Below are 13733 nucleotides of genomic sequence, written 5' to 3' on the forward strand. Positions count from 1 at the left end.
CAGTTAAAAATGCAAGTTGGAGATTAACAGTACTGACAAATAGCCGCAGAGCCACATTAGGTACCTCTCTTCTTTCCACATAAATGCTATTTTCATTCTGCTGTATATTTATAAAATCTGTAGTTTTGTATCTTTATCTATACAGCTCTGAGTAGAATTAAAAAAATTGCTACTAGTAGATGTCATGGGATTCTGTCCAAGCATTTAGACACATAGCATATGCTTAAATTTCAGCTAAGTATATATTTGTGGTAATCTGAAGAAATTTTCTCTTAATATCAAGCTTGGAACTTTATTACCACAGTTGATCCACTAAATTTAAACAAGATCAAATTATTGCCTTTTATTTTGTGACAGACTTCAACCTATTTGAAATTTGTTCTCATGTCTTCAGTAATTTTTTACTTTTTCTTTAACAACAACATTTGTTCAGATTTCTCTTCCTAGCAATGTTTTCTAGATCTTTGACCAGTTACTGCTACTGCTTTTCTAAGAACTGTTCCAACCTGTCCATATTTTCAGAAATTTAGGAAACTGTATGAAGCTTTACTGTTGGTGCTTGTGTTGATGGAGTGCACTGGAAGGATAACTCTATATTTTTATTCAAACATCAAGTCTGCTGCTTCAGTGGAGAGCCAGACATATGTTTTTTAGTGGTATCAATTGATTTCTCTCAAGTCTTGAAAGTAATTGCCCTAAATACATTTGTAGCACTCATCCTAAAAATAACCAAATGCCATATAAAAGACACTGACGTTTTCCTGACAAATGTGATTCATGAGGAGCAGCAGAGAGATGACTGGAAGTTTTCCCAGCCAAAGTGATTACAGTGACAACCTCACTATATGGGATGAACTGACAGAACAGCTGGTTTTACATTTACTCTTTATATATTCACAGCTGGCAAGCACCGTCTTTTGGATAGACGGATGTCTGTTTGTTTCAGGGGCAGATAACATATTTATCATGCATCCTCTGTCATCTCCTGAGACTATGCAATGCAATAAATATTAAACATAGAGCTTCAAATTATCAGAGAAAAAAGAATTTTAAGCCTCAGTATGTGGTGCAGTCAGGATTACAGCTTGAAACACTGATTACTGCTGCAGTTCTGCAAGGCTTGCTCAAACATTATTAATAGGAACAGATGGAGACTACTAACAGTAAAGGAAGTAATCTGGTGGCATGAGCACAAAATGATGGGGGAAAACTAGAATATGAATTTTCAAGACCTTCAGCTGTTTTTGTAGAGTCACCTGGGCACACACTCATCCTGACAGCACTGGATGTGCCTCTTGCCGAGGAGTTCCACTGCATTGAGCAGAGGGTGAATAATTGTACCTGTGCCATCACTGAGGGTAGCTAACATAGAAACATGGAATCATAGAATAATTTGAGCTGGAAAGGATGTTTAAAGATCACCTAGACCAACACCCCTGCAATGAGCAGGGACCTTTTCAACTAGATTAGGTTGTTCAGAGCCCAACCTGACCTTACACGCTAAGTGTGTTCCCTAGTATGGCCTGCAAACCCACAATTGAGCGGGTCAAAGCAAGTGACATACTCTACAACAGTGACTACGCCTGTCCAATTATAAATTGTTCTCATACTGGAATGTTTTCTTTCTTTGAGGTGCTGTCTTTGGTAATTGATTACTGACATTACTGCATTGCAGGTGTGATCACCGTGCAAGTAATTTATGACCATTTCTATAAATTTAGCAGTAAAATAATGTGAAACCTGCCTGTAGACAAACCCGCAGTAACACAAATCTTTCAGAAACACAGCCCTTCTAAAAGCAGATGGTAAAAGTATTTCTTTTTACCTGTGTGTTTTCTCAGCAGAGCAAAAATGCCTTCACGGTTCATTCTCATTTTATTTAATACACGTGGTGAAAACTTGAGAGGTCACAGGGATTTATGCTAGCAGATTTGGAGGCCTTTTAATATTTACTTAGGCTGTAAAATATAATTTGAATTTTAGAAGTATTTGTCATTGTATCTTAGATGGATAAAGGTATGTTTATTATAGCTGTATTTGCTATGTGTGATTTACATTGTTATATGTTGACTTTTCATTTCCTCAAATGTCACAGTTGCATTTTTTGTCTTTCTAACTTCCTCAAAGTATAGAAAGTTAAATATTTTTTTCACACTGATGGCAATCAAATCTTGTTACAAAGTCTTAGGGTTGGACTGCTATACCTACCGAGCGATGACTTATTTTTTTAAGAATACCTCATGGTGCAGATCATCTCGAGTGCCTACATATTTCATGTACAGGACAACCAGGGGATCAGGCCCAGCCAGCATGGGTTTATGAGAGTCAGGTCCTGCCTGAATAACCTGATCTTCTCCTATGACAAAGTGACCCACTTAGTGGATGAGGGAAAGGCTATGGATGTGTCTGTCTACCTGGGCTTTAGTAAAGCCTTCAACATCATTTCCCACAGGATTCTTCTGGAGAAGCTGGCAGCCCATGGCTTGGATGGATGCATTCTTTGCCTGGTTAAAAGCCGGGCTCTATGGCCGAGTCCAGAGAGTGCTGGTGAGTGGAACTAAGTCCAGCTGGGGGCCAATAACTAATGGGGCTCAATATTGGAGACAGTCCTGTTTAATACCTTTATCAACTATATGGATGAGGGATCGAGACACACCATCTATAACGCTGCTGTTTCCTTTGAGAACGCACGCAGGATCACTCTCGAGGAGAAAAGGCAATGCAGAAAGAATCGTGTCTTGCAGAATTTACCACCTAAGGAGTCTTTCTGCTGTGCCTTTTGCAATTGGATATGTCTGTCTCGTATTGGCCTCATTAGCCACCAGCATGCTTGTAACAAATGTGGATAGAGCCTTCCTAAATCTTCGTTCGCGAAGCCTAGCCATGAGGAGAGGATGAGGGATCGAGGGCACTTTCAGTAAGTTTTAAGATGACACTAACTTGGGTAAGAGTGTAGATGTGGAGGTCAGGAAGGCTCTGCACAAGGATCTTGGCAGGCTGGATCAATGGGCCGAGACCAACCGTATGGGGCTCAACAAGGCCAAGGGCCGGGTCCTGCACTTGGGTCACAACAACCCCCTGCATTTGCCCACTGAATCTTTAGAAGAGCCCTTGGCTCTTTAATACCTTGAAGTAACAAAAAGAAAAGATGCTGCACATATTTTCTCTGGAGGTACTTTTACTGATAAACTTTAGAAAATCAGGGAGAAAATAAGAGAACTCAGCAAAAGTTTATAAGGGCAACATACAACCAAAACAAAGCATTCCACAAAGCACTGACTTAGCACATGCTAACTCATATAACTTAGCAAAATCCAACCCATTCTGTCCCAAGTTACCTAAAATATTAAGAAAGGAGTAAAGAAAGGGAAGAAGAAGGTGTGAGAGAAGAAGGAGAAAGAGAGAAAGCGATTATTAAATATCTACCACCAGAGAGTCCTGTGCAAGTCCAGCTTCCTTAGTGCCAGGCAACAGGTCTCAGGCAAAGATGGAGCCACGTGTTGCTGTTTTTATGTGCTTTGGCTCTCTGTGGCCACCCCTCCCAGGCAGGACTTCTACCCTACAGGCCACTCCGGGGTTCTGAGGCAGCGCTCCCTGTGTGCCAGCCATTCTGGGGCTGGGTCAGGGGGTCTGGGGTGTGGTGTGGGCAGTGCTCCTGGGCTGCCTTTGACTGACAGCCCGTGACTCCAGAGTCACCCCAGGAGTCTCGCAGGGGTGAGCATGTGGGTTAAGGCATCACTTCACCTCCGTGAGACTTGACCTATCCCTTCCACCCCCCCACACACACTTGAGTTGGTTTGATCCAATAATTAATAATCCAGTGTCTCACAGCATCTCTCTTGCATAATCTGAAGATTGTGTCTGGAAGTTTTGAACAATAACCATGGAGGAGACTTCATGGTGCTCTTAAAAGATGGTCTAATACAGCCAAAGTGTTTATTCTTTTCCCCAGAGCATAATTATGATCCTCAATTTTTTTTTCCCTTTCTCCAGTCTAATTATGTAGAAAGTAACTTGTTTATTCAATCCTGAGGCATTAGTTAAGCAATATTTGTGGAGAGGTTTCTACTTGTTTGCATGTGTGTTTAATATACAATAATATACCACACAAAGTACTTTAATTTATTTCAACACAATTTTGTCATATTGAATAGGTCACATTAGTAAGTTATTTAAACCATTTATTTCTTTGTCACCACTATTAAACTTTTTTACCCTCTTTTCATCAGCTATAAGCTTTATCAGCAACAGTCTTTATTGACTTTCAGATCACAGAAAGATTGGCCACAGCCTTTCGTAAAAACGGATCCAGGGAAACTCATGCCTGTTTTATCCTGGAAATCAGACCTCAGGCATATAATCTTTTCAGAGGAATATCAATTACTAGGTGGAGCAAATGTACCATTTGCTACATCTCTTCTTCCTCGTCTGTAGACTGTGAAACTCCTTTGGGTGATGCTTGGACAACTGTATGCACTATACTGTACCTTATTTCTGTGTCTCTAAATTCTAGATGAAGAGAGTCAAACTTACTAAGTGTATGCATCAGGAGCTCAGACTCTTTGTACCCTTTCAGCCACTGCTGAAACAGTACCGGTTAAAAAATAAGCACTTGACCAAGAAAGAGCATGTAAGCTATTTGCAGGAAATCTGCCCTCCACTAGCTGTCATTTAGACTGGACATAGATTAAATGCCATAGTTCCCCACTTAAGTAAAAAAAAGCATGTTTTCAAACCTGATGAAGATGTATAGTTTTCACAAAATTCAAAGAAATTTCTGACTTTTCACTGCTTCTGATAATGTGACCTCTTTATGTAGCTACTTAAGTAGAAACTTAGACACCTCTAAGGCATTAGTTTTGCCTTTTATTCAGCCAAAATCAATCCAAATCTCTTAAAAATAGGGCACAAAACCAATCCAAATTTTTGCAGCACAATGAGCTAAGTGTTTAAGGATAAAGAATCATATAATTGTAGAATGGTTTTAGTTGGAAGGGACCTTAAAGATCATCTAGTTCCCATCCCTCTGCCATGGGCAGAGACACTTCTATTAGACCAGGTTGTTCAAAGTCCCACCCACCTTGGCTAGAAAACTTCCATGAATGGGACATGCACAACTTCTCTGGGCAACCTGTGCCAGCATCTCACTACCCTCATAGTCAAGAAGAACTGCTTGTAGATACCTACTTTTTTGCACACAGTCCAATCCCCCATGAAGCAGACAAAATATGTGGAATCTAAGGAGCACGTTGGCATAAAATTAACATTAATAGTATGTGTTACTTACAGAAAATAAAAAAGGAAATCTGTATGTGCATTTTTTTTGCCTTGCAGTCTCTGGTGTGGGCAGAGATAACATTTGAGAAACATCTACCCTGGAAAAAAATGTGACACCAAAGGCATCTAATGGCAAGGTTGGGAAGTCAAATGACAGATGCTTGAGAAGCTGAACAGCAAGGGAGTTTGAGAGTTCAGACAACAGATGCACAGCAAGGCAGAAGGAGTCATCTGAGAGAACACTTGCCATTTTTCATGCACCTGTTTAATTTTTGAACGATAATATTTCTATATGCGAGGAGATGCGAGGAGGCAAAACCAAAGCCAGAAACCCAAGGGGGTGAGGTCTTAGGTTTTTTATTTGGGACTATCAGCCTAGTTGCCCTCGTGAAATCCTTAGTGTAATCAAATGAAGCAGCTGTTTGCACTGCTGGATCTATTCAGACTGGGAAAAAAAGGGGTAAACACTTCTAATGCAAATATCAGCCTTGCCTCTCTACACTTGCTGCAATGATTCTGTTATTTAGCCACTTACGGTGGCAACTGGTGCAGAAAATCTCCAGAGCAAACAAGGCTTTAATTAATAATCAGTTATTTTCCGCAATAAGTAATTGGGAGGAAGCTCAGTTTAATGCTTAGACTTGAATATATCTTTGTGGTCTGATAAAGAAAGTGGTTTGCTCAACTGCTTTATTAATATTTCCTCTATATCTGCATGTCAAATTTTAGGATAATGCTATGTTTTTCATAGCTTTGATAAAGAGAAGGAATAGAAATGTGAAGTGGTACTAATCATTAGGATGTGTTGGCTTATTGGAAAATCCAGTGACTGAAAATTTTAATGACTTTTCACACTAAATACAAATAATCCCTAAAGGGAAGTTGACATTGCTATGAATGCTTGCTTCGCAAGCCCATAAAAAATGGAAGATTTTATCTAGCACATTACAGGAAATTCTTTTATTCCTCAAAGCCCTGAGCATTGAGGCATAAAGTTAGAATACAAAAAATATGTGTCTGTATAAACTGAAGCACTCTTGTACAAATGTGTCAAAGTTCTTAATATAAAGCAGAACTTGTTTCATACTTGGAAACTTTTTCTATACTACATGTATAAACAGTAATCAAAAATTATGGCTCTCTGATGAAAACATTTACACAGATACACTGTGTATATGAAAACATATACACAGATAAATGTGTATGATATATAATTTTATGGATGCATTTGATGTGAGATTTGCTCAGTTGGTTAGAGATGGTGCTACCACCAAGGTAGTGGGTTTGATCCCTGTATGGACCATTCACTTAACAGCTGGACTCAATGATCCTTGTGAGTCCCTTCCAGCTCAGAATGCCATTCTGAGTAATCTTAGTGGTTGATTATTCCAAATTCAACTCAAGGATAGAGTTGCAATCCTTTTTGATTTATCTGTAGCACTAGCCACAAGTTTTTCTCTCTTTCTGGCCCTGATCCTCTGCTAAGTGAAGTTAATGAAAATCATTTTGTGTCATTAAAAGGAGTATTGGATGGGACTACACCTTTCCCTGTTTGTATGTTTCTCCTGGCTTACTTTCACTCTAGCAGGTAAAAATTCATATGACATTCTAAAACTGTTTTGTAAGTCCTCAGTTCCTTTTGGGTTGTTTCTACTAGTGTACTTGATGAATAAATTCTTTGAGAAGTGTAACAAATTAGCCAACTTACCTTAAAGACACATGAGAGAATGCATGAAAATTTATTGCTCAGGCATGTGCTAAAAATTATTTTCTCTACATATCTTATCAATTTTTTTTTTTTAGTGTATAAGCTATGTGTATATATAGCATTTAATACTTTTTTTCCCAGTGGTACTTATGTCTGTTTTGACTGTCACTTCATTCTTGGTAATCTTTTATGCAATATAATAAATGTGATAGCAAAAGGGAGCAGTTTAAGATCTCTGATGAATGTTATTTTAGGTATATAAGTGTATCAAGCAAATATTTTTTAGCACACAGTTATGGGAGGTATCTAAAATATGTAACAACACATTATATCCCTTTTGTTCTTCAGTGGATTGAAATCTCTAGCAAGTGACTTCACCCTTCTTTGTCAAAGCTAAATAATATGGAATGCAGAGTTCTTCCCCATGTAACATTGTCAAGACTGTTCACTAAATAACCTTCATGACAGCTACTCAAAATAACTGTCTAAACTTTCTTATCCCCCTTTTAAACATACAGTAACAGAGTTTAAATTGCTTTCAGATGATAAGTCAGATTTGAATGCAGATGTTTCTCTTTCTTGCTCCTGCTCTCGCGTTTTGTTCTTCTACAAAGAGCTGTATATTGGAATAAATCTTCTCTTTCGTGGTACCTAATTATCCTAGAAGTTTTTTAACAATCCTTTTTTTACAGCACATATTTGATGTATTCTAAACCATACACTTGTATGAAATATTCTGGAATTGTGATAGAAGTGGTAGAATTTTTTAAGCAAATTTTGGGGATAGATGTCAAGCTGTCAGACTGCTGGCCACTGAATTTGCTTTGTGTAACTCAAAAGTCTCAAATGTTGAAAGGAGACTGGCTTGGAGAGGAGTGCATAATTTTCTTTCACAGATATTCCCAAACAATAACTTTATTCTTATATCCAATGTCCATTCCAAAACTGGTTTTGTGGGGGTGAAGTATACTCTTTATCAAAAGCTGTCAATAAATCAGCATTTGTCATCTTGACAGCTGCATGCACAGATAGTACTGTTACTCACGTGCATTTTGGTGTGTGAAACAGTTTAAACCATAAAGGTTTTAAAAATGTCACTACCAATGAGGAGTTGACTAGAAGGAAAAAATCAGTGGTTTCATGTGAAGCAGATATTAGGCAGTGGAGGAAAGGCAGAGAATCAAAAGCAGCACTGTAATTAAGAGTGATGCTAACTTCCAAGCTAGTCCATCACTGCCATCCTCTCTGTGTGATTCACAAAACTAAATCAGGTGAATTGCAAGCAAAGAATAGGTATTTTTCTTCAGAACAGGAGCCTTGTGTGCATGTCTTAGTTGGAAATACCTCCAATGTCGATGTCAAATATTGAGATGAGTTCTACTGATTTGTTTAAAAAGCATAGGAAACATAAAAGTTAGGATACCTCACCAAAATTCAGTCACTGGTCTCCTAGTTAGATACAGGACAATCCAAAGGTTTTATTCTGAAAAGCTTCTCTGCTGACTTGTTGCTCCTTCAGTCCTGTACTTCATAAATTTCATTTAGCTAACTTCACTCCATTGCTGTTTATGAAACTCCTTATTCTTCATTCATCCTCTGCCACCCTTTCCTGTGCTAAATGTATCTGGTTTTCCACTAATCAGCTCTTATGGGACTAGCCTTTTCCTTCCATCATTTCACTATGAATGAATTAATAACAAGCTTGTAAATAATGACTCACTTTTAAATCAAGCTTATTCATTATGCTTGTGTTTTGCAACCAACCACACCATTTTTTCTGTTTAAAATAGAAGTCTGAGAAGTCTTGACATTATTTTTAATCCTAATTTTTAAAGACTTAAAATGTATCCTTACTCCTGTGAGAGGTAAAACAAATTTGTATGTAAAAGATTGTCTACAGCTGATCTGTAGGAACGTTTATTTGGGTGTTTTGGGGAATAAAAATTGAGAATAAAAAATTAAGAGATCCCCAAGTAGCTCTGGTACACAAAGAAATTCATGGAAATGCAGGAGAGCCAGATGAGCAACATCAGCAGGAAGCTTGTTGGCTGTCCTCAGTACTTTTTACTGGAATTATCCAAACCTCTATCATTAATTAAAGATTCATTAGACCATGAAATCACCTCATATCCCAATGGAATAGGTAAGTTACCTAGAATGGGAGAGTTTGAATAAAGTTCTCATCCTGAAGAAAAAGATTTCCACATTTAATTAGTTTTACAACTTGACTACTTGCTATTCTGAGAAGAGTTGCAGTCTTTTTGTATGTTTTACCAGAAATTCCATCCTGGACCAAAGGATCAGTTTCAATTAATCAACATTTTCCAATGAAAAATTTCCCAAAGGACATTTAAAAACCATTATAAGCTCTTAGTGGTAGTTATTGGCCTGTCCTACTCATTTTCAGAAGTGTTATACAGAATATTTAATACCAATGAGAATAATTAACACATGAAGCAATAGATGGAGTTCATGTAGGGTATAGATATGATACGAATTCAGTAGAAATTGCATCCAAGCTCAAAATTCGACATTACTTTTAGAATTAATTTTATGCCTTTTATAGTCTTTCATACACTTATTTTTAGATGGTATGAAAATCGCCCTTTGGAGGTGCTGGTCTCTCGCCATTGTCAGGAGAGAAACCTTAGATGACTAGCCTAGATAAGGTATGTAACTTTTAGATTAATTCCACTTCACATAATTATCTGAGAAATGCTTAAAAAGACTCAAAATGTATGAATTCTGAAAAGTGAGTCCTGCAAAGTGGGAACTTCATTTAAAAAAGGGAGGTGAGGGAGCATAAAATGTCCTTGTGATGGGTTCTTAGGGTTATACCTGAAAGACAGTTAAACTACAGTGAAACACGTGCTTGATAGCTCGTTACTCCTATATCTGTAGACATAGATTTATTTTTTTTCTGAGCCAGTTTCATCAGAACAATGAAATAGGCAACCTGTATAAATTCTCATCCACAGAAAGCACAAATAGGGAAGTTTATGTCACACAAAGTGAAACTGGTCAATAAGAAGAGGAACCTGCCTTTGCAATCAATAAGAGATCTTGAGGCTATCTGAAATCTAATAACTCCTCCTGCATTGTCACAGAGCAGAATAACAGGGTCAGAGCTGGGCAGACTGTGACTCCTTTCAGTGCAGGTTATGCTGATCATAATACTTTTATTATCCTGTTGTTGTGGATCATCAAAAATGATCAGTGTGACCATCTCTTTGGTTTCACATCTGAAAGGTCCTTAAGGGAGAAAAAAAGGAGTTATCAAAGCTATCTCAATGAAATTATCAAAGAAAATAGATTTTTTTTTTCAAATGTCTTAATCAACCTACTTGCTAGAAAAACTTCAAAGATATAAAAATGATCATCCATTTATCTTTTTGTCAGTTAAGCATATACTATTGAATACTACTATATAAATATACATCATTGCAGTATGGCTGTTAAATGTAGCATGTAAATTATAACAAACAGCCTTCAAACAGAAAATAATTAACTTCTCAGTGTTCTCAGCACCTTGTCCACTTTAACTGAAAATTTCTGTTATGGAAAATCTTTCCTTTGTGACAAGAAATAAGAAGGTGTTCTAACCCCTTTTGTTGACATGTTCATTTCCTCCTGCCACATTGTAGTGGTTTGGACTTTGTTTTCCCCCAGAGGCTAAGAAAAGTGGTAGACCCCAAGGGGTGGAAACCCCTGGAAGTTTTGAAGTTTTGCCCAATGGGCGCTCCTGCAAAAATGTAAACATATCCACAAGCACCGGAAGAGACAGAGTTGTAGTTTGATTGTTGGAGAAGGTGGCCATGTTGTAGAGCCACGAGGAAGGGGCTCAGAGCCCCACAGGGGGGCTTTGGCTCCCAGCCCCCAGCGGGGGCCTGCGGGGACCTGGAACAGCATAAAGCTGAGTTAGGTGCCTGTAGTTATGCCGGGAGATGTTTTCTCCATGGGCGCAGAGCAGCAGCTGGCACTGACCAGAGAAACGGTGGCAGAGAGCCAGGACAGATAAGACCTGAACCGGAGGAGCAGCAGAAACGGCATGTGTCGCAGAAAGGACTCCTGGAAGGAGAGCCGGGAAAAAGAGAGCCAGCAGCTGAGAGACAGAGTTCTGGGGGTAAGAACTATACCAGAACCCCCCAAACTCCTTTGAGACCTCCGAGAAAGAAGGAATAGATGGACTCCTATTTTGGAGAAGAGTTTTGGACATGCAGCACCGGAGAGAGAGAGGAGCTAAGAAGCTCAAAAGACGTCCCGGAGCTGGACCGGGACGGCCAGATGGAATGCGGGGGGATTGACCTTGGCCCCCCTCGCTGCTGCTGACAAACCTGGCAGCCTGAGACAGAGCACAGGAGCTCTGGTAGAACTCTTGAGGCAAAGGCTTGCAACTGAATGCTGCCCAAGATGTTCTGACTCAGGGGTGAATCCCCTAAGGGACTTTCACGAAGATGCCCCTGCATTTCGTGATATACCTGTGGTGATGCGAGTCTTGTCCCTGCTGGCAGCCCACAGGTGAGGCCTTCACTTGGACCGAAGGAGAGCCGAGGGGCTTGGAGATCCCCTTGTGTGTATTGAAAAGAGATCCAGCTACAACAATACAGTAGTTACTGCTGCATGGAAGACAGAAGAGGAGCTGCTGCCCTAAGTGTGGAAGGGATCTGTCCTTCTTTCCCTCCTGGACTTTTATTTGGAGGGGAGAAGAGATCTGATCCACTGTAAATACTATATGTCATGGTAGAGATAGTTGTGATCGTGTGTATAATGTGTTATAGCATTTATTTGTACAGTCATTGTAATATATTCCCTTTCCTCATTTGGAGTCTGGCGTGTTTTGTCTGAAAAGCCCATCCCACATTAGGTTGAGATGGAGAGGGGGGCTAGGACTAGGGGATTGGATTTTGGGGCTATCTCAAACCATGACACACATGTGCAAAAATGTATGCATAGATGCACTCACACGCACACCCTGTGGTCAGAATGAGGTGATATGATCCATTAAGTGCACTGACATAACGAGTGAGAAATGATGACATGGCAGTATGCCAGATATCCTAAACATCGAAGCCTTGCTCATGTGGCAGGGGAACTCAAGAGGTGTCTAGTTCAAGCTACTTGCTCAGAGCAAGGTCAGCAGTGAAATAAGACAAGGACTGGGTCTTCCCTCCAAGGGTGGAAGCTACACATCTCCTGTGGGCAACCTGCTCCAATGTTGGATTGTCCTGGTGGGGATGAAGTTTTTTCTTCTATCCAACTGCACTTCTCTTTTTTTCAACTTATGCCTATGGTCCTCTTATGACAAAGTGTTTTTAATGTTTATTTCTTAAATTCCACTGTGGTACCACTTACACAGATGCATAGGGTATGCTTGATAGCAGGAAGACACGCATTTACAGCCTACCTACACATACTCTTTGATATTTTTAAAAATCTGGTTTCTTCTGAATTTTTTTTCCAACTCCCTTTATGAAGTACTAATGAATTACATATCTGTGAAAAATCAATCTTTCAATTACCTGAAACTTTAATCACCTAGTACAGTGACTCAACAAACACATACACAGCTCCCACCATTTGCTTGCAAATTGCTGTCTCAAGAATCCCTTGCAAGGGAGGATACAGCTGTATCACACTGCCTCGAGCATCATTGGCATTTTTCCTAGTGTAAGTTTACATTATGAAATTAACTGAGTCTTTATAGTAGTATGAAGTTGCCACTACTTCAAGAATCTAGCCAGTTTTCAGGTGGAAAAAATCCACTAATTTCAAAGATGTTTCTCAAAAGAACTGGGGAAAAAAAAGCTGGACCACTTTGAGTGTCAATCTCAGTCTCATTTAAACTTGGATAATTAGCTATCACGGTGGTGGTAATCATTATTGTTATTAGTGGAAATGATGCAAATCCCAAAACTCTATAGGTTTTTACCATATGAAACATCACCTTAAGGAAGTAGTTTTATTGTTAGGTGTGGAAGTACTTTATCACAACAGACAATCAGAGAAGTGGTCTGCAAAGAAATGCAACATAAGAAAGCCCACTGGAAAACAGTGTGCTGTCCAGGAGTCACGGCTTAAAAACATGTAATTCCTCCCATTTGAAAGTGAGGAATCTTCCTGTCCCTAATCTAAAACTAGAATTGAGTGATTAATTTGATGCTGTTTCAACACATGCCATAAGCCCACCATCACCACTGATTCCTGAGGGCTGTCATGTTCCTTTCACACTGGTACTCAGATATTCTTCCAGACACAAACGCTTCACACTTAAACTGAGGACTTTCACTGAACCTCACGTTTCCTTTCTTCATTATGATGATTCAATATATGTTTTTTTTAATCTTTTGCATGCTCAGTAGGGATACATGTACATTAGCAGTTTAGTTCAGAGGGAGTGTCCACGACTAAAGCAAGTACTTGTTTATTATGCTTTACTTCCCATTGAGAAGCAGTTTTGGAGCTCTCAAAATGGATTTATTTGTGATGAAACTAACCCAAAAGATGTACAACTAATGCCCGACCACTAACAGACCACTGCTGGAGCAGACCCTCCAAATGCCTGTAGTGAAGATGACATAGCACCAACACCAGCTCTTTCCTTTCCTTCTGTAAACCTCTCCTTTGGACTACTGTGCCTGCTGATGTAAAGACATACTAAGTTAGCTGAAGAATTCGTCAGGCCGCAGAGAAAGAAGATTTTTAATCAAAAAATGACCTGGGCATTATAATTTGACTGTTTGAATGTTGA

This window comes from Pipra filicauda, unplaced genomic scaffold, assembly GCF_003945595.2.
Source record: "Pipra filicauda isolate LSUMZ 115617 unplaced genomic scaffold, ASM394559v2 scaffold144_size1929842_pilon, whole genome shotgun sequence".
NCBI lineage: Eukaryota > Metazoa > Chordata > Aves > Passeriformes > Pipridae > Pipra > Pipra filicauda.